This window comes from Mustela erminea, chromosome 16 (genome assembly GCF_009829155.1).
Source record: "Mustela erminea isolate mMusErm1 chromosome 16, mMusErm1.Pri, whole genome shotgun sequence".
NCBI classification, from domain to species: Eukaryota; Metazoa; Chordata; class Mammalia; order Carnivora; family Mustelidae; genus Mustela; species Mustela erminea.
In genome coordinates, this window is record NC_045629.1 from 76,933,084 (window position 1) to 76,955,025 (window position 21,942).

The window sequence follows — 21,942 nt, forward strand, 5'->3', positions numbered from 1 at the left end:
TTGAGCAGAGGGGGAAATGTGGCTGTGGATGATCTGAAGTTGAGAAGAGGAGGAAACCTGGAAATCAGCAAGTGAGTGTCCGACCTTGTGCAGGGACACTAAAGTGTATTGGGACAGGAAGTCAGCATTGTGCCTTTCCAAACAAACTGGGTAAAAGTACATTGGGTTTTTTTGTTTGTTTGTTTGTTTGTTTTTTAATAAAAAAGTGATCAAAAACTGAAGAATTGAGTGCCCACTTGTGGAGACATGCACCACCCCCAGGGATAGTTGGCCCCCACTCTAGTCCAGTTACATCCTGACTCTGTCTACACTCGCTTGCCCCAGGACCTTGAAAACTCATGTTTGCATATTACTTGGTCAGTGGCTCTCAAACATCTCTGTCTATTAAAATCACTTGGTGGCTGATACCCAGGCCCCATCCTGGACCCATCCAGCATGAATCTGAGCGCTGGTATTTTGTTTACTCTCCACACCTGGGTCTGCTGTGCAGCTGAACTTTGAGAATCCCTGGCTTCCTATGGGTTGACCTTCATAGACACTTTCCAAGGACGGGTTTTCTTCTCATTTTGAGAGGTCTGTCTGCCTCAAGTGCTGATGCTTTCATGGCCTGCCTTGCCTGTGGAGGTGGGTTTGGGGCATGCTGAGGACACTGGGAGACACAGTGGCTGAGTGGCTGGAGAAGAGGGGTTGCCATGGGGCATGCAGCAGGCTGGGTGCACTCACGGTGAGCCCTGGGCAGTCCCGGAGCCTCTGCTTGGAGCCAGCAGGTGTCGGGCTGGCTGTGGGGGACATGCAGAGGGATGCAAGCTTGGCTTCTGCTCTGGGAGGTCATGGTTCACTTGCTTCAAATCCGAGCTCCTGGATTGCACCTGGGAATTGGCTCAAAGTACACATTGTTGGGGCCCAGAGCTTCTGAGTCAGAATTCTGGGTCCTGGGGTTCAGGAATCTGTGTTTGACAGCCCTTGTGGGGGGATTCCGAGGCCTACTCCAGTCTTAGAGCCACTAGGCAAGTGGGTCATGGAAGACAGGTCTCCAGAGCATCAATTTCCTTATTCATAGGATGGGGTGGGGGGAATTCCAAATTCCCCAGGATAAGATCAGAGCCACACGTAGACTTCGCAAAATTACCTAGAAAGCAGTAACCACAACAATGACACATTTAGTATTTTTTTTAAATTTTTTTATTTTTTATAAACATATATTTTATCCCCAGGGGTACAGGTCTGTGAATCTCCAGGTTTACACATTTCACAGCACTCACCAAAACACATATCCTCCCCAATGTCCATAACCCCCCCCTTCTCCCAACCCCCCTCCCCCCAGCAACCCTCAGTTTGTTTTGTGAGATTAAGAGTCACTTATGGTTTGTCTCCCTCCCAATCCCACCTTGTTTCAATGATTCTTCTCCTACCCACTTAAGCCCCCATGTTGCATCACCACTTCCTCATATCAGGGAGATCATATGATAGTTGTCTTTCTCTGCTTGACTTATTTTGCTAAGCATGATATGCTCTAGTTCCATCCACGTTGTTGCAAATGGCAAGATTTCATTTCTTTTGATGGCTGCATAGTATTCCATTGTGTATATATACCACATCTTCTTGATCCATTCATCTGCTGATGGACATCTAGGTTCTTTCCATAGTTTGGCTATTGTGGACATTGCTGCTATAAACATTCGGGTGCACGTGCCTCTTTGGATCACTACGTTTGTATCTTTAGGGTAAATACCCAATAGTGCAATTGCTGGGTCATAGGGCAGTTCTATTTTCAACACTTTGAGGAACCTCCATGCTGTTTTCCAGAGTGGCTGCACCAGCTTGCATTCCCACCAACAGTGTAGGAGGGTTCCCCTTTCTCCGCATCCTCGCCAGCATCTGTCATTTCCTGACTTGTTGGTTTTAGCCATTCTGACTGGTGTGAGGTGGGATCTCATTGTGGTTTGGATTTGTCGTTCCCTGATGCCGAGTGATGTGGAGCACGTTTTCCCGTGTCTGTTGGCTCATTTAGCATTTTCTGCTGTTCCTCTTTCACTTGGTCTTGCTCCATGTTGCTGTGTCTTTGAAAGAAATGTTTGTCTGTCCCTCCTTCATTCCTCCCATTTTCCCTTTCCCCCCTTTCCTCCTTTCCACCTTTCTTTCCCTCTTTTTTCCCTTCCCTCTTTCTTTAAACAAGAAAGCATCACAAACATACAGAAAAATGCACTCAGCACTCATACACTTAGGTATCACTGAACGAACTCTCGCGAACTGCACGGACCTCCACGCACCCACAGAACCTGCCAGCAGGTAAAGAGGAAGAGCATAGGCAGCTCTCTCAGAACCTTCCTGTCAAGTCACTTCCACTAGCCACTCTCCAGCAAGGGCTCTGCACCCACTTCTACTGCCACCACCATAGATTAGTTTTTTTTGTTTTTGTTTTTGTTTATTTTTCTGTTTCTGGACTTCATAGGATGGACTCAGGCATGCTCATGCACACTCTTGTCTCTGGCTTCCTTTTCAGTGTGACATTGCTGAGACTCACGGATGCTATCATGTGTAGTCATAGAGGCTGTGTTCTCAGGGCTGGGTAATGTCGCATGGAGGGAAGATACCACAATTAATTTACCTATTCATTTACCTATTTGCTTATTCATTAATTTACCTATTCATTCTACAATGCCTGGGATCTGGGTGAGTCCCAGGGATGAACAGTGTTTCTCTGGGTGTTCTAGTACATGTCCAGTTACACAGATCCAGGTGTGGAATTGCTCGGGCAAAAACCAGCACATACTCCGTTTTTGTAGACGTTGCCGAATAGACCAGGAGGTCCAGTTACTCCCTACCTTCCGGACATGAAGTAACTTTGTCTTCTATGTCATAGCCATTTCGGAGGTGCCACCCCGTGTTTTGAGCCCAGCATAGACACCCTTATTGAATTGCTCAGAGGCCATTGCAGACAAAACCAGGGAGATGAGGATCTAAGCAGAGGCAGGAAAGAGGCACCTAACAGTTACAGATACTAAGGTCAGATAGAGCATTATTATTTCTGCCTCACAGGTGAAAAAAGATGCTCAGAGCACTGAAGCGATTTGCCTAAGGACACACAGCTAACAGAAGATAGACATTGGATTTGGCTGAGATTTGTCTGACTCCTGTTCCCTCGCCATAGCAGGACAGATGCTTGGATGTTCCCTTCGACTTCTGGGGCACCTGAATTCCTCCTCCTGCCTTTACGGTCTTGGCTCTGGACCTCCCTTTTCTGCACAGCACTATCTGTGAAGGCGAGTAAGTGACCGGAATGTGGTTTCCTACTTCTTCTTCTTCTGATTTGAAGACCTGTAGACGGAGGCTCAGAGAGATGAAGTGAGGTTCCTGGGTTCTGGAAGATGACAGGTGGGTGAGCAGACTCCTGGCCTGATAAGGGGCTTGCCCCCCACCTCCACAGCCTCTGTGGTCTCCAGGACAGTGCTGAGAATAGAAGACACATTTCCGTTTTATTTTCTTGGCATGAAATCATATTTGTTGTGCCGTAGGGTGAAAACCGTTTCCCAATGGTGCATAAACGTGTGTGTGCACACATTTAGGCAGGCAGACCCTCACACAGGTCCACAGGAAGGGCTTTAACAATGCCCCTGTTTTGAGGGTGAGTAGTTTAAAGACTGAAATATGTACGTTTTCATTGCTCAAGGTGTTGCCTGGGATTCCTGGAATATGAGGAAATGTGTTTACAATTTAGTCCTCATTACCGGATATGACCCAGAAATAAGGGCAAGCCTGGCAATCAGGGTCACCTGGCTTGTGAGGGGTCACGTCTATCCATCGAACATTTACTGAGCCCCCAGTCTTCACCAGGCATTGAGCAGGGTGCTGGCATATGAAGGTGAGCAGGACATGGTCCTGGGCTTCACAGAGGTTTGGAGATACAGACATCAGTGCTCATATTGAGCACTCTGCATAAGGAGCGCTTTGCATATGCTCAGGGTGGAGACTCCATGAGGACAAGGTCTCGCCTTTCTCATCCCCACTGGGTGGGGGGTGAGACTGAGCGTGAGGGTGAGACTAACTTTACGCAAGGAATCACAGAGGCAGAAGTTATCTAATATTAGAAGCTGGGTACCTGTGCACTTACTCATTCATTCTTCATTCTTCATCTTCAGGTGTTAACCGAGCCATTTATTTGCTCCTGTGTTGGTCACAGGACGGGAGGAAAGGAGGATGACTAATAGCTACATTGCAGCATATTTTGAACCTGCTGCACCAAGGTCAGAGTGGCATGGGGTTCCAGAAGAGGAAGGGCCAGTTAGAGCAAGGGAGGGAACGTGGTTTCCCAGAAAGGGTAATACTTGAACTGGCCTTTAAGGGCAAGTGGAAGTTTCTGGAGGCTCAAAGGGGATGTGGTAAGAGAATGGCAGCATTGTGGGGCCATTGCAAGGGAACGTCCCAAATCCTGAAGTCCTCGATCTTAGCAGAACCGACAACACACTACAGTGCAACAGTGTTTATGAATGTGCTTTACAAACTGTGAAGCACCTGTGAATGACCCTGGCAAGGCTAAGCAGAGGAACACTAACTTGAATGTTCGTACATTTTGACGCTACAAGTCCGCAGATAGTGTTGGCTTTGGATGGACACGGTAATACTCTTGAACCCCAGTCATACCCAGAGCTTTGGTCAACCTAGTGGACTTGGGAGCGATGAGGCTATCAAGACTCCATAGTAATTGGGTTTTGTACTCATTCTTCTACTGACTTATTCATTCCTTCATATGTAGCAGTGGATCTCTTTCTTCACTGGGGCTTCATGGAGCCCCCATACCTAGACCAACCACAGTGGAATTACTTAGGTGGGAGGTAGAAGGGGGAACCCGGCCAGGACCCCATCCTCTTCATCCACCTGCAGTCCCACTGCAGCCTCCAAGGTGCTTCAGGACTTCCAGGGAACACAGTTGGAAAATATCCCCTGGAACGTAGAAAGTAAGACCCAAAGAGAGCAGGTGACTTGTCTATTAGTTGGGCAAGTCTCTTTCCGTGAAAGTGTTCAGGAAACCCAGGCTCACCACAGGCAAGGAGAGAAACCATAGCCCCAAGAGGCCAACTGAGGCCTCTCCCCCCCTCACTTAGGATGGCAGACCTGCCCTGGATGCTTGCTCCCTGACTACCACCCCTGCTCAGATACAATTGGCAGAAAGCAGCGAGCAGGGCAATGAGCCCATAACCCCGCTCCTGTTCTGTAATAATCACACAGTCTTAGGAAGCATATTTTCCTCTCTCAGGCTCAGTTTTCTCATGTGTATAATGGAAGCATACTGAGAGGATTCAACAAAACAAAGTTTGCCAAGCATAGATCCCATGGCTGGCACAGGGACAGTCTGATAAAGTGGGTCTTTGATAAACGCTATTGCTTTCTCCTTCATTACTCCCCAATTTCTGTTTTAGAGATATTTGCATTTGACCCTGCAGTTTTAGACTTGTCAGAAAATAATTAGTCATAGACCTCAGAGCAACATTCTTCTTTCTCAAACCGCCAACCTTTAAAAAGAGTCACCCTTTCAAATGGACCACAATGACTCTGTGGTTGCTGTCCTGCTTTCCAATCTCTGGATTGTGTGCGAGGAGGGTTTGAAACCACCTGGAACAAGAATAAAAGGATGGGCCAGGAACAAGCCCCAGAAAGGCTCCCAGCAAACCCATTGTCCTTTCAGCTGGAACTGTGTTCTCGAAGGACAAATGAGCCTGGAGAACAATACACAGCTTTTTTTCTTTCTTTCTTTTTTTTACTGGTCAAGAACAGTTGGAGCAGAAGTGGAAGGTTTTAGAAACTCTAAAGAGACTCTGGGTTAACAGCTTGCTTTTGTCCTGCTCGTGACCCATCGCGGAGAACCTACTCTGAACCAACTCTGTTCTGAACTTGGGGAGTCAGAGCTAGATGAGAACCATGTTTCACAAAGAGAGAAGGGATTGCCTGCTAAATCTGGATGCTGGCACCCAGCCCAGAGGCCCTGGTGGTAAGGCCTGGGGACATTTAGAAAAGCTATGTGAAATTCAAGGTCATTGCTAATGGGAGAGACAGGCAAGTAGGGAGGTATGGCTACAGACCAGGGGCCCCACCTACCATCATCACGGGACTCAGGGCGGTGCCCTGTAGGGTGATATCAAGCTGAGTTTTGAAGGTCAAGAAGGAGCTGGCAAGTGAAGTGTGAGCCTCTGAAGAGTGTGAGCAGAAAGTTCTGGGAAGAGGAAGAGCAGGGTAGAGAGAGGCAGCTCAGCATTGCTTTGTGTGGGGGTTGTTGGGGGGTTGGGGCTGGAGGTGGAAGGGCAGCCAGATCACAGCAGGTATGGGAATCTCTGTTGGCCCTTAAGTTTTTGGCTCTTTAGAGCCTTTGGAGGGCATTGATAGGAGCATAATAATACCTGACATATATTTTGGAATGAACACCACAGAGATAGCAGAGAATATGCTTACAGGGGAAAAGCTGGGACAGGGCAGTTGCTGAGGGACATCAGGAAGAGCCTGAGAGGGAGGAGGGAGGGCTGGATCTTCCCAGGAGCAGAAAGAATGGAACCATGGAGCTGGGCAAGAATGGGAAATTCAGATCATTTGGGTGGAATGAGGAAGGCATAGGGTGGACCCTGACATCTCTGGGTAGTTATAAGGAACGTGGGGCCAGTTTCTGAAGGACAGAGAAGGGGGGAGCAGACTCAGGGTTATGTGTCCTGTGTGGTCTACCAAAGCCCTCTTGACTTGGATGGAAACACTGAAATTAAATCCCAGAAGGTTGGCTTCACCCAGAGTGACTCAGACTTTGTTTAGAAACATCAACTCCTAATATGTCAGACTTAACCCTCAGAGACCATCCTAATGAAAGAACCAAGAAGGGAGTGTTCATGTGTCAGACATTGAGCCCCATGAGACCAGCCCCCAGAGTCATCTCTGTCACTTCCTTCTTTGTGATGGTGGGGTTGTTATTCAACACTTCCTCTTGCTTCTTCATTCATAAAATTGGGAGGCTTCCCCAGTCAGTACGTTGGTTATGCAGATGAGACAAAAAGGTGAATGCAACATGTTTAAGGCCATGGTGGTCTCCTTTGAGTTCAGAAAATATTTCTTCATCTAAAATAACTGTGTGGTGATTAGATTTCTAGCCTATCCCTTCTAATTTGGGAAACGCAGAGGTAAAAGGAAGTGGCTTTTTCAAAGCCAAAGAGCCACTCAGTGGAAGAGTGAGGTCTCAGACCATCCTGCTCCCAGTCCTAGTTCCCACCCCTCAGCATGGGGCCAACTTGGCTGTCCTTCCCAGCCCCAGGTTCCATCTTCTAGACCTCTAGTGTCAAAGGGTCCCAAACCAGCCCAGTGGGTTGTGGAAAATCCTAAGCTGGCTTCTAGGATTTGCACAGGTGAGTTTCTTTGTGAAATTTCAGAGCAGTGGCTACAAGCTAACAACATACATGACTGGCCTGACCAAGAGGCTGTTGAGGTGGTACAGTCTGGCTTCACAAGGCCTTTCTACAGACACTATCAGTCAACCAAAGAAAAAGCTATGTTTAAGTGCTTGTCTTTTTGACACAGTGATAATGACAACTTCAATCAGTGTTCCCTAATTAATTAAAACACTTCAGTGGTTTGGTTGAGATTCATCCAGGATAGCTAGTGTTTTGTGAGCACTTACTATGAGCAGATAGAGTGCTAAGTGTTTGTCCTCACTGAGACCCCCTGTTTGTCCTCACTGAGACCTCATGACGACCATATAAGTTGGGTGTGGCCATATTACACTTGAGGGACTTGGAGCTGTAGAATCATTTTAGAGTTGAGTGAACACATGGCATGGCCAGGATGGAAAGGCAGGTGCTTGCCTCCATGTCTAGTGTCCTTTCCATCACAGGAAATGTCCCTTCACAACAGAGTTGACTGGTCATTCGAGTTGGGTTGGGTTTACCCCAACCTGGCAAACTTTTCTGGCACAGTTTATCTGTAGTCACTGCCATGATTGACAACATGCCAATTTAGTTGAATTGTGGTCCAACTGGTTGTCCCTGGGCAGATGCAGAAATACTGATGACCTTATTTCTCCCAGGATCTGTCAAGAGCAGCATCATAAGGCTGGGGCCAAAATTCCCCAACCCACAACTGAACCTTCTGGGATATGTTGATTGGGTTCTCTAGGAGAGCAAGAGAAGAAGCCAAAGGCAAGAGGAATCAGGATGTATTATGATGAGCTTTTAACAAATTCCAAGTCCTGTGGGGCATGAATTTCAGTGGGTTGAGTGGGGCTGAGCTGGGTTCAGATCCCACTTCTTACACCTCCTAAGTAAGTGAGCTCTGACACTAATGTTGGCTTACCTTCCCCCAGTCTCTGCTTCCACATCTGACAAAAGCTTTCAGAGATTATGGTGGGGATTACCAATGATGCCTCTACAATCAATTCCCATACTCATAGATCAGGCAGGGAGCTCTGTGGTTGAAAGCTTGGCTTCCTGAACCAGGCTTCTTGGGGTCAAGTCCAGGTAGTGACCTTGAAGCACTTCATTTGATCTAAGTTTCAGTGTCTTATTTATTTTTAAAGATTTCATTTATTTATTAGAGAGAGAGAGAGAGAGAGAGATCATGAATGGATTGGAGAGACAGAGAGAGACAGAGAAGCAGGCTCGCTGCTGAACAGGGACCTAGATGTGGGGCTCCATCCCAGGGCCCTGGGATCATGATCTGAGCTGAAGGCAGATGCTTAACTGACTGAACCACCCTGGTACCTCCTAGGATCAGTGTTTTAACCCCAAGATAGAGATGGTAACACACTTGCCCATCAGGCTATTCCAGGAATTAAATCAGTTTAATCTCAGCTCATGCCAAGTGACCTGGTGAAAGGAGGTGCAGTATGGAATAGTCCAGAATTTTAAGATAGAAACTGAGTCCTATTCACCAAAACATCATCATACAGAGTCCTACAGATCTGGCTCAATTCCTGCTGTGCAGGGGTTTCTGTGAAAGCAAGAATTTCTGCATGAGAAAACACTTCAACCACGAAAACCTTGACACATATAAGGCAAGGTTGGTGCTCAAGGCTGCAGCCATGGGCATGATCATTCTATCCTGGAGCTCCATGTCCATGTCTTTTGGTTCTCTAAGACCACCCATACAGAGAAACCAAGTCCCCCCAGAGCTTCACTCAGTGTGTGGCACAAGTATGGGGTTCCTGGTGTTTGCTGAGTTGTGTAAGTATCTGCCGGGGTGGGGGACTGATTTCCTAAGACTCTGAGTCCCCCACACTTGACATGGAGTGAAACTCCAGTATGTTTTAACCGCTGCAGCTTGTGCTAATGATATGCACATGTGGAAGGTGCCTTGCCAAGTTTAGTGCTTCACCAGTGTTCACTAATATTATCATCTGCCAAGGGACTTCCCAGTGCATTTACCCTTTCCTGGAAGGGCAAAAAGGAAAAAAAAAAAAAAAAGAAAAAGAAAAGAAAAGAAAAGAAAGAAAGAAAGAAAAAGGAAGTAGTTATCTGTTTGTAATATCCTTCACCTAGCATTTTTAATATGCAGCTTGTCATGCTTTTAAGAAGACATGGAAATCAAACCATCTCCAGAAAATCTTTTTCCCACTCTCTCTAAATTTTTGCATTGACCTGAGGTCCTTCAGTACAACCTGAAATCAAACCATGCTCCCCTTAAGTGGTCATTTGGAGATTTGCACGTTTCCAGGGAGGAAAGACAAGAAATGGTTGATTCTGCAAGACTTCTGCCTCTACGGAGACATCCTTGACCATCAAGAGTGTCTGGTTTCTGGCCTAGAGCACAGCATGAGCCACACTCAGCCTCCATCCTCTGCCTTCCTTGGGGTAGCTCTGACCCAGAGGGAGTCCATTCCTCTAAATATTCTAGCTACACAGCTGCAGGTGCCTGGAGAAGACTACCCCTTGGAGGTCTGATCTTGTTCTAGGACATTCTTCCTTCCATCAGGGACAGTGTCTCCCACACGTACACTCATATGCCATCCCAGACACTGAACAGGGCATTTATTGTCCTTGTTCCCAGGCACCCACACTTCGTCTCTGATCAGAGCATCTGACATTCCCCTGGTGCACCATGTCACCCCCATGCTGGTCCCCTGGGCTGCCTCTGCCCTCTGCATGGAAGTCCAAGTCCTTGCTCATGGTTCCAAGATGCTGCGTGCTCTCCTGTCCTACCCACTCTGAGATGCTCTTCTCCTACTAACACCAGGATCAAAGGGACCCTCAAGGCTATACCTCAAGGCTGTCTAGCCCCTTCTGGCCTCAGGGCCTTGGAGATACTCATCCCTCCAAACCCAAGCTGTTGCTTGTCTCAGTCCTCAGCAACTTCAGTTTCTGCGCAATGTCATCTCCTCCTCTGGGGACCTTCCCCAACAAAGCTTTAATGTAGTTGCCACCCCTCCCCCAGCAACTCCAGCCCATCCTTAGTTCATTTGGCTATCAAACATTTTACTTACTGCATAGTCAGTCATGTTTTAGCCATTTGCAAGCTTCCTGAGGGCAGGAATTCTGTTCCTTCTGTCCCAATGCTGCCTCAGCTCTCAGAGCAGGGCTTGCTTACAATATCCCTTAAAGAGTGTTTGGAGTGAATGTAATTCAGAGAGAGGTGGTGCTCCCCATTCCTTGTTCCCCTTACTCCACAGATGACATACTTCCTCTGCCTGCCCAGGCAGCTCCTTCTACACTCCTGGAAGCAGGGATTGGCCCAGGGAGAGTCCATCATCCCAGGAGCCGTGAAGAGGAAGCTCCTCTCTTCTCCAGAGTTGGAAGACTGATAACAGGTGGACTCACAGCTATGGGAGGCCCCTGACTATTCCTTAGGGCGATGTGCCCATGGAGGAGCTCCTGAGAGCAAAGCTAAGCTAAGAGGTGGTGACAATCCTGCCCCAGGGCCTTTGAACAAGCTTCTCTCTCTGCTAACTCTCCTGAGTCCATCCATACCTGAATCTCTACCTTTGGGCCAATAACATCTATCTTTGGTTTAAGCCTGTGGGAGTTGGGATGAGGCCCCTTGCTCCACCAAGGATCCTGAGTAGTTTCAGTTAAAGTGCTTCCTCCTGGGGAAACTCTTCCGGCTTCTCCTGGAAGACCAGATTTGCTCGTTCTCCTCTCTTGTCCTGCACATTACTGTTTTCCTCCACGATGACTCTCCTGTTGTGTTGTAAGGAATTGTCTGCCTCTCCAGTCCTCACCAGCCTGGGCCTTCTCTCAAGGCAGGACCCTATGTGAGTCATTCTTAGAAATGCTACACTGAAACAAACAGGTAAGTATTCATTGAATAAAGCTCTGTATGAATGAAACAGCTCATGGGCCTCCCCTGGGTAAGTTTCATTCAGGGATTTGTGGGTGTTCAGACACATCTGACCTGAGCTCCCGGAGCCTATGGAGAACCCTCAGGTGCTGACGTCTTTCCATGTGCATGCGACTTCTTGAATGGTCAACCCAGGGCAAGCCGAGGGGCTGCTTGCTTCTCAAACAGACGCCCACCTGTGTCACTCAGAGAGGCGGCATTTCAAACAGATTAAGTACAGCAAACTGAACCCTGCAGGGAATTAGAAATTCGTTTTGATTAAAAAATGCCCTTTATTTCCAACACCGAGAGTCAAAGAGTTTTATGTTTTTAACCAGTTTCATAGTCTGAATTTGATTCCCTTTTCTACAGTGGAATGAAAGGAAAACTGCGGGTTGGGGGGATGTTTTGGCATCAAAGTGCTCATTGGTGAATGAGGTTTGGGAGTGGGGAAGGCGGGAGTGAGGACAGCATGGATCCGTGATTCGGGGGGTTCTTCAAGCCCCTGAGTCACAGATCAGGGAGCAAGCAGTGCTATAGGGGAGGTGGTCTTGTTTTGGAGAACAGTGTGATGGGCAGCTCCCCAGCTCGGAAGCTACCAGGGCCGATGCATTTTCCCAGGGATCTGTGTGCAGAGGCCACGTCTCCACGACCAGATATCTCAGTTTCCAGCCCAGCAGGGGGATAAGAATATCAACAGCATCCAGCAGAACTTGAAATTAAGTCTTGCCACCAGCAGATCTCAGAGTGAGGGCATCCTGTATTCCGTGCTGAATTATTCCTCTGTGGGGAGAAGGCGATAGACACAATCACCTGCCCTTTCCCTCCTGGGGAGGGTGCAGCTTCAGGCCTCCAGCCCTGCTTGCCCTGTTCCTAGGAAATCCAAAACACTGTGTTTAGGGCTCCCAGTACAGATCATAGGCACAGGGAATGGTGCAAAGTGTCTAACAGCCCCTGCACTGGGATTGGGAGACTGGGTCCCCATCTGGACGCTCTCGCCCATGTTGTGCATTCTTGGAAAAGCCATAAGACGCCTTGAGCCTGGTCAGTGGAATGCTGCACAGGTGGAGGACCTCTAAGACCCCTCCTGGCACGTATCCCTCTAAGATATATGGGATTTCTCTCCACCAAAATGCACCGGTATAAAAATTAGAGTTCTTGTCACCTATAGGGAGACATGACTGATCCTGATTAGCTGAATTTATAGCAAGAGGAACTGGCTGGTCCAACCTGTCTCTGGGAGCCCCTCTGACCTGTTCAACAGTGAATGTGGTGAGCACTGGCCTGGGAGTGTTCTCAGCCCCAGGGATTGTGGCCTGACTACCCCACATTAGCTCCTGGACCTACTAAACTAATTGATTCCCTAGCAGCCCTCAGTCTCTGGCTCCAGATCCTTCCTGGGCACTGGTGGTGCAGGCTGGAGTCCAGCTCTTAACCTTGACTTACCAATGCTTTTGGTAGCTGACTGCAACCTGCCTCCAACCTTATTTCATTTCTAGCCACATTCTCCACGATCATTTCCAGGACACACCATGCTTATTAAGGCATCTGAGCTTATACACACTGGTCTCTCAGCTTAGAACACCCTTTCTCCTCTTCTCTGACCAATGAACTCCTACTCACCCTGCGAAACCCAGCTCAAATATCCCCCTCGCTAGGATGCCCTTTCTGATCTCTCCAGGCATACTGAAAATAATTGACTTATATTTTCCCAGTACCTTTGCAGATAGCCATCTGCATCTCAAACCCTACCCCAGTGAAACTTGACCCATCTCCAAATGATCCTTGGTCTCCCCAACAATATTTACTGAAAAGAGCTTGACCTTAAGATAGAGATAGACTGGGTACCTGGGTGGTTCAGTGGGTTAAAGCCTCTGCCGTTAGCTCAGGTCATGATGCCAGGATCCTGGGATCAAGCCTGGCATCGGGCTCTCTACTCAGCAGGGAGCCTGCTTCCCACCCGCACCCCCTGCCTGCCTCTCTGCCTGCTTTTCTGCCTACTTGTAATCTCTGCCTGTCAAATAAATAAATAAAATCTTAAAAAAAAAAAGATAGAGATAGACTCAAAAACTTGGTCCCCTCCCCCTCCAAGAGCAAAAGGCAAATAAGTGGCCATGGCACAGTATGGCCTGAGCTGAAGCAGAGGAAAGCTCCAAGGTCAGTGGGAGCAGAGAGCACCTGACTCACCCAGCTGCAAATGCATGTAAAGTGTCTTCAGTCTCCCCACTGGACTTGAGCTCCCGTGGCTAGGGTCTGGGTAGTCCTTTTACTCTCCCAGCCCTTGTCAACCAGTGAGGACACTCAGGCTCTTACTTGAGTGTCCTGCAAGATGGAGTTGCTGAAGACCACACACAGCAGCCCAGGCAGTCAAAGGAAATAGTCTTGCTTCATAAGTACAGTGCTCTAAATGAGGTTATAAAAGATCATTGTTTACAGGTATCTGATATCTGACTCCTGATACGCCTTTTGTTGTGTTATTACCTCTGGCAATACACACTTATTTATGCAGTTGGTGGATCAGGGTCACTCCTCCTCACCCTGGCACTGGGGGGCGTGTCGCTTCAGCTGTTAGAGTTTTTCCTTTGTCTGTTCCAGTGCTCATCCCAGGACCTTGCATGTAGCAGGTCTCCCCAAGTATTTGCCAGGCAATGGATGGACAGGAAGGGGAGCTCAGGTTTGGGGCAACAGTTGCCTGCACCTGTCTTGTGCATGGCCAGTGAGAGTTGCCCAAGTGGTCCGCTGATACATAGCAGCAAAGAACGGGAATGGGCTGATGACAGTGACACCTGTTTCTTCAACTTCCTGACAATTCAGGCAGCAGACAATGAGGGTGGAAGTAGAGGAAGGGATGAGGGGAAAATGGGGTTCCTATTTAAGCTAATTTTCACCTTCCTTGAAGCGATGCCTCCCAGAAGCCACAGGTGCACAGTATGGACTCAAATCATTTGTATCCACGTACTCTAAATACATACGTGGAAATAATGCATATTTCTATCATTTATTTCTACTAACTAGACATGGAGTCTTTTGCATCTACTGAAAACACATAAATTATTTGTTTTTGTAAATTATAGGTGGTGTATTTATAATATGTACATGTAAATCCCGAGCGCATATTATAAATACACAATTCTGTCTGCTAGCATTGAGAGCTGGGTGCCAAGTTCTGTGCCGGGCATTTTACATTCCATATTTCATCTTCATAGTCACCACATGAAGCAGACACAAAGCAGTACTCTCTAACTTGCTCTTTCTTTTTAGGTGGAAACTTTAAAAATAAAAAAAAGTTTACAAAAACTCCAATATACAGAACAGATGGAGGTTTGCTTTATGATTGTAGCAGACCTGGTGACCTTCTCAGGTCTCCTACCTCTCTGAGCACCTCACCAGCACCATGTGCAGGAGGCAGACATCAGGACACTGGACTCTTAGCTAGAAGTTCCTCACTTGTCATTTGTGTGATTTGGGGTCAGTGGCTTAGAACTCCGAGTCCTAGCTTCCTTACCTCTGATACCTCCGGAAAGTTCATTGTAAGAATTAAATGAGATAATGTATTAAAACAAAACACAAAAAAACAAAAAACATAAAACCCTAACTCCTTGTGATTAAGCTCCAGTTTCAAAGCATTGTGGTCTCAGAATATGCAGGAAATAATGTCAGTCTTTTGGTATTGGTTGAGTCCTGATTTGTGACCCAGTAGGTGGTCTATTCTTGAGAAGGTTCCGTGTGCACTTGAGAAGAATGACTATTCTTTTGTTTTAGAGTGGAATATTCTGTATATATCTATGAGGTCCATCTGTTCCAATATGTCATTCAATACTCTTGTTTTTTTATTGATTTTCTGCTTCGATGATCTGTCTATTTCTGAGAGAGGCATGTTAAGATCTCCTACGATTAGTATTCATACCAATATGACTCTTTATCTTGATTAACAGTTTTCTTATGTAATTGGCTGCTCCCATATTGGGGGCATAGATATTTACAATTGTTAGATCATCTTGGTGGTTAGTCCCTTTAAGGATTATGTAGTGTCCTTCTGTATCTCTGACTACAGTCTTAAGTTTAAAATCTAATTTATCTGATATGAGAATCGTTACCCCAGCCTTCTTTTGAGGCCCATTGGCATGAAAAATACTTCTCCATCCCTTCACTTTCACTCTGGGTGTATTTTTAGGTTCAAAATGTGTCTCTTGTAGACAACATATAGATGGGTCCTGTCGTTTTATCCAACCTGCAACCCTGTGCCATTTTATGGGTGCATTTAGGCCATTCACATTGAGAGTGAAACTGGCAATGAAGAAGTCAAACTCTCTCTCTTCGCAGATGACATGATTCTTTTTATGGAAAACCCAAAAGACTCCACCCCCAAACTACTAGAACTCATACAGCAATTCAGCAACGTGGCAGGATACAAAGTCAATGTGCAGAAATCAGTGGCTTTCTTATACACTAACAATGAAAATACAGAAAGGGAAATTAGAGAATCGATTCCATTTACTATAGCACCAAGAACCATAAGATACCTGGGAATAAACCTAACCAAAGAGGTAAAGGATCTGTACTTGAGGAACTACAGAACACTCATGAAGGAAATTGAAGAAGACACAAAAAGATGGAAGACCATTCCATGCTCTTGGATCGGAAGAATAAACATTGTTAAAATGTCTATACTGCCTAGAGCAATCTATACTTTTAATGCCATTCCGATCAAAATTCCACCAGTATTCTTTAAAGAGCTGAAGCAAATAATCCAGAAATTTGTATGGAATCAGAAGAGACCCTGAATCGCTAAGGAAATGTTGAAAGACAAAAATAAAACTGGGGGCATCACATTACCTGATTTCAAGCTTTATTACAAAGCTGTGGTCACCAAGACAGCATGGTACTGGCATAAAAACAGACACATAGACCAGTGGAACAGAGTAGAGAGCCCAGATATGGACCCTCAACTCTATGGTCAAATAATCTTCGACAAAACAGGAAAAAAATATACAGTGGAAAAAAGACAGTCTTTTCAATAAATGGTGCTGGGAAAACTGGACATCTATAGGTAGAAGAATGAAATTCGACCATTCTCTTACACCGTACACAAAGATAAACTCAAAATGGATAAAAGACCTCAATGTGAGACAGGAATCCATCAGAATCCTAGAGGAGAACATAGGCAGTAACCTCTTCGATATCAGCCACAGCAACTTCTTTCAAGATATGTCTCCAAAGGCAAAGGAAACAAAAGCAAGAATAAACTTTTGGGACTTCATCAAAATCAAAAGCTTCTGCACAGCAAAGGAAACAGTCAAAAAAACAAAGAGGCAACCCATGGAATGGGAGAAGATATTTGCAAATGACAGTACAGACAAAAGGTTGATATCCAAGATCTATAATGAACTCCTCAAACTCAACACACACAAAACAGGCAATCATATAAAAAAATGGGCAGAAGATATGAACAGACACTTCTCCAATCAAGACATACAAATGGCTATCAGACACATGAAAAAATGTTCATCATCACTAGCCCTCAGGGAGATTCAAATTAAAACCACATCGAGATATCACCTTACACCAGTTAGAATGGCCAAAATTAACAAGACAGGAAACAACATGTGTTAGAGGGGATGTGGAGAAAGGGGAACCCTCTTACACTGTTGGTGGGAATGCAAGTTGGTGCAACCTCTTTGGAGAACAGTGTGGAGATTCCTCAAGAAATTAAAAATAGAACTTCCCTATGACCCTGGAATTGCACTCTTGGGTATTTACCCCAAAGATACAGATGTAGTGAAAAGAAGGGCCATCTGTACCCCAATGTTTATAGCAGCAATGGCCACGGTCGCCAAACTATGGAAAGAACCAAGATGCCCTTCAACGGACGAATGGATAAGGAAGATGTGGTCCATATACACTATGGAGTATTATGCCTCCATCAGAAAGGATGAATACCCAACTTTTGTAGCAACATGGGTGGAACTGGAAGAGATTATGCTGAGTGAAATAAGTCAAGCAGAGAGAGTCACTTATCATATGATTTCACTTATTTGTGGAGCATAACAAACAGCATGGAGGACATGGGGAGTTAGAGAGGAGAAGGGAATTGGGGGAAATTGGAAGGGGAGGTGAATCATGAGAGACTATGGATTCTGAAAAACAATCTGAGGGGTTTGAAGTGGTGGGGGGGGGGTGGGAGGTTGGGGGAACCAGGTGGTGGGTATTATAGAGGCACGGATTGCATGGAGCACTGGGTGTGGTGAAAAAATAATGAATACTGTTCTGCTGAAAATAAATAAATTTAATAAAAAAAACAAAAGCAAAAACCCTAACTCCTTGCCTGACACAGAGTAGGTGCCAGATACTTACGATCTGCGTATGAGTGCATTTTGGGTTGGGTTCTCTAGCAGTAGACCCCGACATAATACACATGGAAATGGTGTATTTGGAAGTGTTTGCACCAAATCACTGGTGTGTTTGGAAGAAAGTAGGATTGGGGTGGGCAAGAGGTGACGCAAGGCTGTGATGTCAGGCAAAATCCCATAGAGGGTGAATTTTGCTCAGCCCTGCTAGGGAGTTTTGGGGACAAGGCAGGTCAGAACTTCAGAGTTGTACTCTCCAGGGGCCAAGGGACCCAGGCTATTGATGTTCCTGCATCCATCAACTCGAGGCTGTTCCTAGGCTCTTTGCTTCCTGAACAGACCAGCCAAGTGGTCTCCTGCTGCCTCAGGGCATCCCTTCAGTGCAGTGCAGTTCTAGAAGGACAGAGATGCTGTTGGGAGCACAATTCCCTAGAGGCAGATATTTTGAAATGGCAAATTTTCCCCAGGGGCATGGATGGGGAATCCTACCACATGCAACGAGGACTGCAGAATCCTATTACGTGATGGTCTATAAGAGATCTCTGCACACGTTAGAAGAGGTTCTTATTCATCACCTGTGTCTTTGATGGACCAGGTCAAAGGGCAAAGTACAATTGGGCCTTGCATCCCACTGACTTTCCCCTTGGTATCTGAAATTTCCTTCCTGGACAGGCCTCCCTGGCAAAGAGATGCAAGACCTTGTTTTCCTGGGGAACAGAGCTCCTCACACTTGTGCCTTCAGCTTCAGCTTAGAACCAGGAGAGGACACATTTTCAAAGCAGGTGTGCCCAGGGGAGAGTGATGGAACCCCACTGGAGAGCTAGGCACCCCAAGACAAGGCTTTCTTGAGGACTACACCATGCTAGGTCCTTAGATAACTCTCAGTCCTTTGGTCCTCACACCAGCTCCATGTGACAAGTTGCTCCCATTGTTCCCATTCTCTACATGGAGGCCTTGAGGCTCACAGAGGTTGTGAAACTTCCCCAAGATCTCAGAGCCACTCAAAGCCAGAATAGGAATTTCGGGTCTGATTCTTTTGGATTTTGCTTCACCATTCTGCCCTTCAATTAACCTAAGAGATCTGGGAGCCTGGAGGGAGTCTTTAACATTGTTAATTGGAAAGAGGCTGCAGAGATATTGCTCAACCTGGAGAATGTACTCTGGGATCTCCAGGTATTGCCCCAGGACCTTGTCCAGCTGCCAAGCCTGGAAGCAAATGAAACTTCGGGGAAGGACAGTCTCTTTTGTCCACTGAATTAACCTATGTCAACTTCTTTCCCACTAAATTCCAAGCTGTGGTATAGAAACTCTAATTAACACTCAGAAGCAAGGATGTGTCCAATGGGAATGTTCCAAGAACATGTGCAGATAAGCTTGTCCTCCAAACCCATTCCTAATACTAATGAGCCCCACAAGTTCTCCAAGGGGCTTGTCTGCTAATTTAGACCCTGATGATGAGCTCTGTCTCTGCTTAGCCTCAGAGATCAAGGACACACATCTTTTCATCTCCATTATTAGTGTCATGCCAATGGCCAAAGGGGACCTCAGAACCATCAGTGACTCCCTGTTGATCAGGTGTGAGTCCTTCACAAAGTGACTCTGTCAAGTTTGCTCCCTCCTATTTGACTCTGACATGATGGGATTAGTTCTGGTGCCTCTAGACTCAACCTGTGGATGACACTGCCACAGTCTAAGTAGTGCCCTTAACCTCAGATGGAAATGTACATTCTGGACTTGAGCACAGAGATGAGGAACTTCATAAGCATGTGGGGTTGGCAGTTGGGAAAACAAAAATCTCCCTCCCATTCTTATGCCAGTTTTTCCTGTGGAATTTTGTGCTTGTTCTCTATACCTCAGTTTCCATAGCTGTAAAACGGGAACTCAATCCTTACAACGACCTTATCTCATGGATGAACTTAATGAGTTAAAGCCTATAAAATGCTTAGAGGAGGGCCTGACACATATAAGTGTTAGGAAAAAAAGAAGATAATGTCAGTCCTTGGCATTCATGTTTCCCCACCTTTGCCTGTGATTTCATCTCCCACAATCTTCCTGTAGGGACTGCACCCTACCTCAACACACCAGGGGTTACAAGAGTCACAGCTCTTGGATCATGGTGGTCACCTCCTCAGTGGTATCCTGTGTTATGTTTTATAATCCATTCTTTCCCTGTGGCCTTTGCAATGTCCTTTAAAAAATAAATCCAATAATGTTACTCCTATTACTTGGAGTTTCATCCCAGGGTCTTACTTACTGATATGACATACCTCTGACTACCTCTCCTGTCTTCTCATTTCTAACTGCCTCCCCCTCAGTTCATGCTTCTGCAGTAACCCTTGCCCCTTGCCTATCCTAGACATGCAGGAACATGCAACTGTTTCAGGATCTTGGCACCTGCCTCCCCCTCCTCCTAGAACCTTCTTCACTAAGTTTTTTCAGCTCTCAGTTGGAAGCATACTTTATTAAAGGGGCCAAATGACATGTGCTCACTGGAGAGGACAGGGTGATAAGGAAGAGAAGGGCAGTTTAACTCAGGGAATAGGCAACTGGGGTTGGGGAGAAGGACTGGAATGGAAATTGTCAAGCTTCTTGATGGCTGTCATGTGGAAAAAGAACAGATTTGCTGAAGCTAACTGAGAAAACCAGGATGAAGGACTCAAAGCCAAAGATGCACCATTCAGCACAGCCTCAGGGAGAACACTGCCCCATGTCAGTTTGGAAATTGGCCTCATACTCAAAGGACAGGGAGAAACTAGGAAAGGGCCAGGCCACTCCAGATCAGTAGGTGGTGGCTTGAATAAAAAAAGAGAATTTATATACAAGGTTTATCATTGGCAGCTGCTAGATGAAGAGGTCTCCCCACCCATCTGGCAGAGTCTTAAAAGTTTATAGAGAGGTCTTGACAGGGTTCAGTCACATGTACCATCCAGATGGTGTCAACAACAACTTAATCTCTTTAGGCTGTGTCCTTGGAACAGCTCCCACCATGGGAACAGGGAACAGAACATACATTCCAAGGACTGAGAAGGAATGAGGAGCCACTGATTGCCTGGGGACAACTTGTAGGTCGACCTTCTTGATGACCTCTCAACCACCCCAGCAGAACTGTCCAGAGCTGGATGAGCAGTCTCAGGAGCTTTGCAAATGGAAACTAAGAGACCATGAGGCAAGAGGATCCAGCCATTTCAACTGGAGAGCAGTGGTAATGTTGACTTTGGAAAGATTCTAAATGGGAACTTCTGGGTTTCCTGTCCTTGTTCCTGGGCACTCTGTTTCTAGAAGCCCCGGGTGAAAACATAAATGAACTTGGAGGCGAGCAAGTTCATTAGCCCTTGATCAGACATCTCATCATCGCATGCTACTGAGACCGGGGGAGTGTGAATGCAGACTCCATTGTTCTCTAAAACACTCAGTCCTTCTACACTCATTAAACTGAAGTAGAAATATTTGGCTTCAGGGTTTTCAGAACATTTCATGACACAGAAAAATAATTTTTAATTTAATTTTATTTTTTCAGTGTATCAAGATTCATTGTTTATGCACCACACCCACTGCTCCATGCAATACGTGCCCTCCTTAACACCCACCACCAGGCTCACCCATCCCCCCAAGCCCCTCCCCTCTAAAACCCTCAGGTTGTTTCTCAAAGTCCACAGTTTCTCATGGTTTGTCTCCCCTTCTTATTTCCCCCAATTCACTTTTCCTTTCCTTCCCCTAATGTCCTCCATGTTATTCCTTATGCTCCACAAGCAATATGATAATTGACTATCTCTGCTTGACTTATTTCACTCAGCATAATCTCCTCTAGTGCCATCCATGTTGATACAAAAGTTGGGTATTCATCCTTTCTGATGACTGAGTAATATTCCATTGTATACATGGACGATATCTTCTTTATCTATTCATCTGTTGAAGGGCATCTTGGCTTCTGATGAAGGGTGCCATATTGACCCATTCCTCTCTGCCATGAGCTCCCTGGCCTTTTGTACATAGGTTTATCCTGGAAATTGGCACAAGATATTGTATGGATATGTTTGACTTCTCTAACAAGTTTCTTATGCATAGAATTCAGGTCTAATTTATTTCTGTATCCCTAGTTGAGTTCATGTGGATGTGAGTGGGAGAAGCTGGGGTAAAATGTACCATCCAGCCCAGATCAGCAGGACATGAACTTTCACGAATTCACATCACTCTTGCAAAAAAAAAAAATGTTCTTCAGCAATCTTTTCTTATCTTCTTTCTGACCTCGTATCTTTTCCAATGAGGAATTCAGAGTAGCAGGACAGGCTTTTCTTCGTTTCTCTTATAAATTCTGCAG

At 46.1% G+C, this 21,942-nt stretch overlaps 1 long non-coding RNA gene across 1 annotated transcript; it reads right to left on the minus strand.

The window, feature by feature from the left end:
• Nucleotides 1-1,910: 1,910 nt before the first annotated feature.
• Nucleotides 1,911-21,520, minus strand: LOC116575366. The gene is made up of 3 exons (XR_004279736.1): nucleotides 21,509-21,520; nucleotides 2,621-2,627; nucleotides 1,911-2,002 (listed from the first exon to the last, which is right to left on the minus strand). It is a non-coding gene; the product is annotated as an uncharacterized LOC116575366 (long non-coding RNA).
• Between the last annotated feature and the right edge of the window lie 422 nt (nucleotides 21,521-21,942).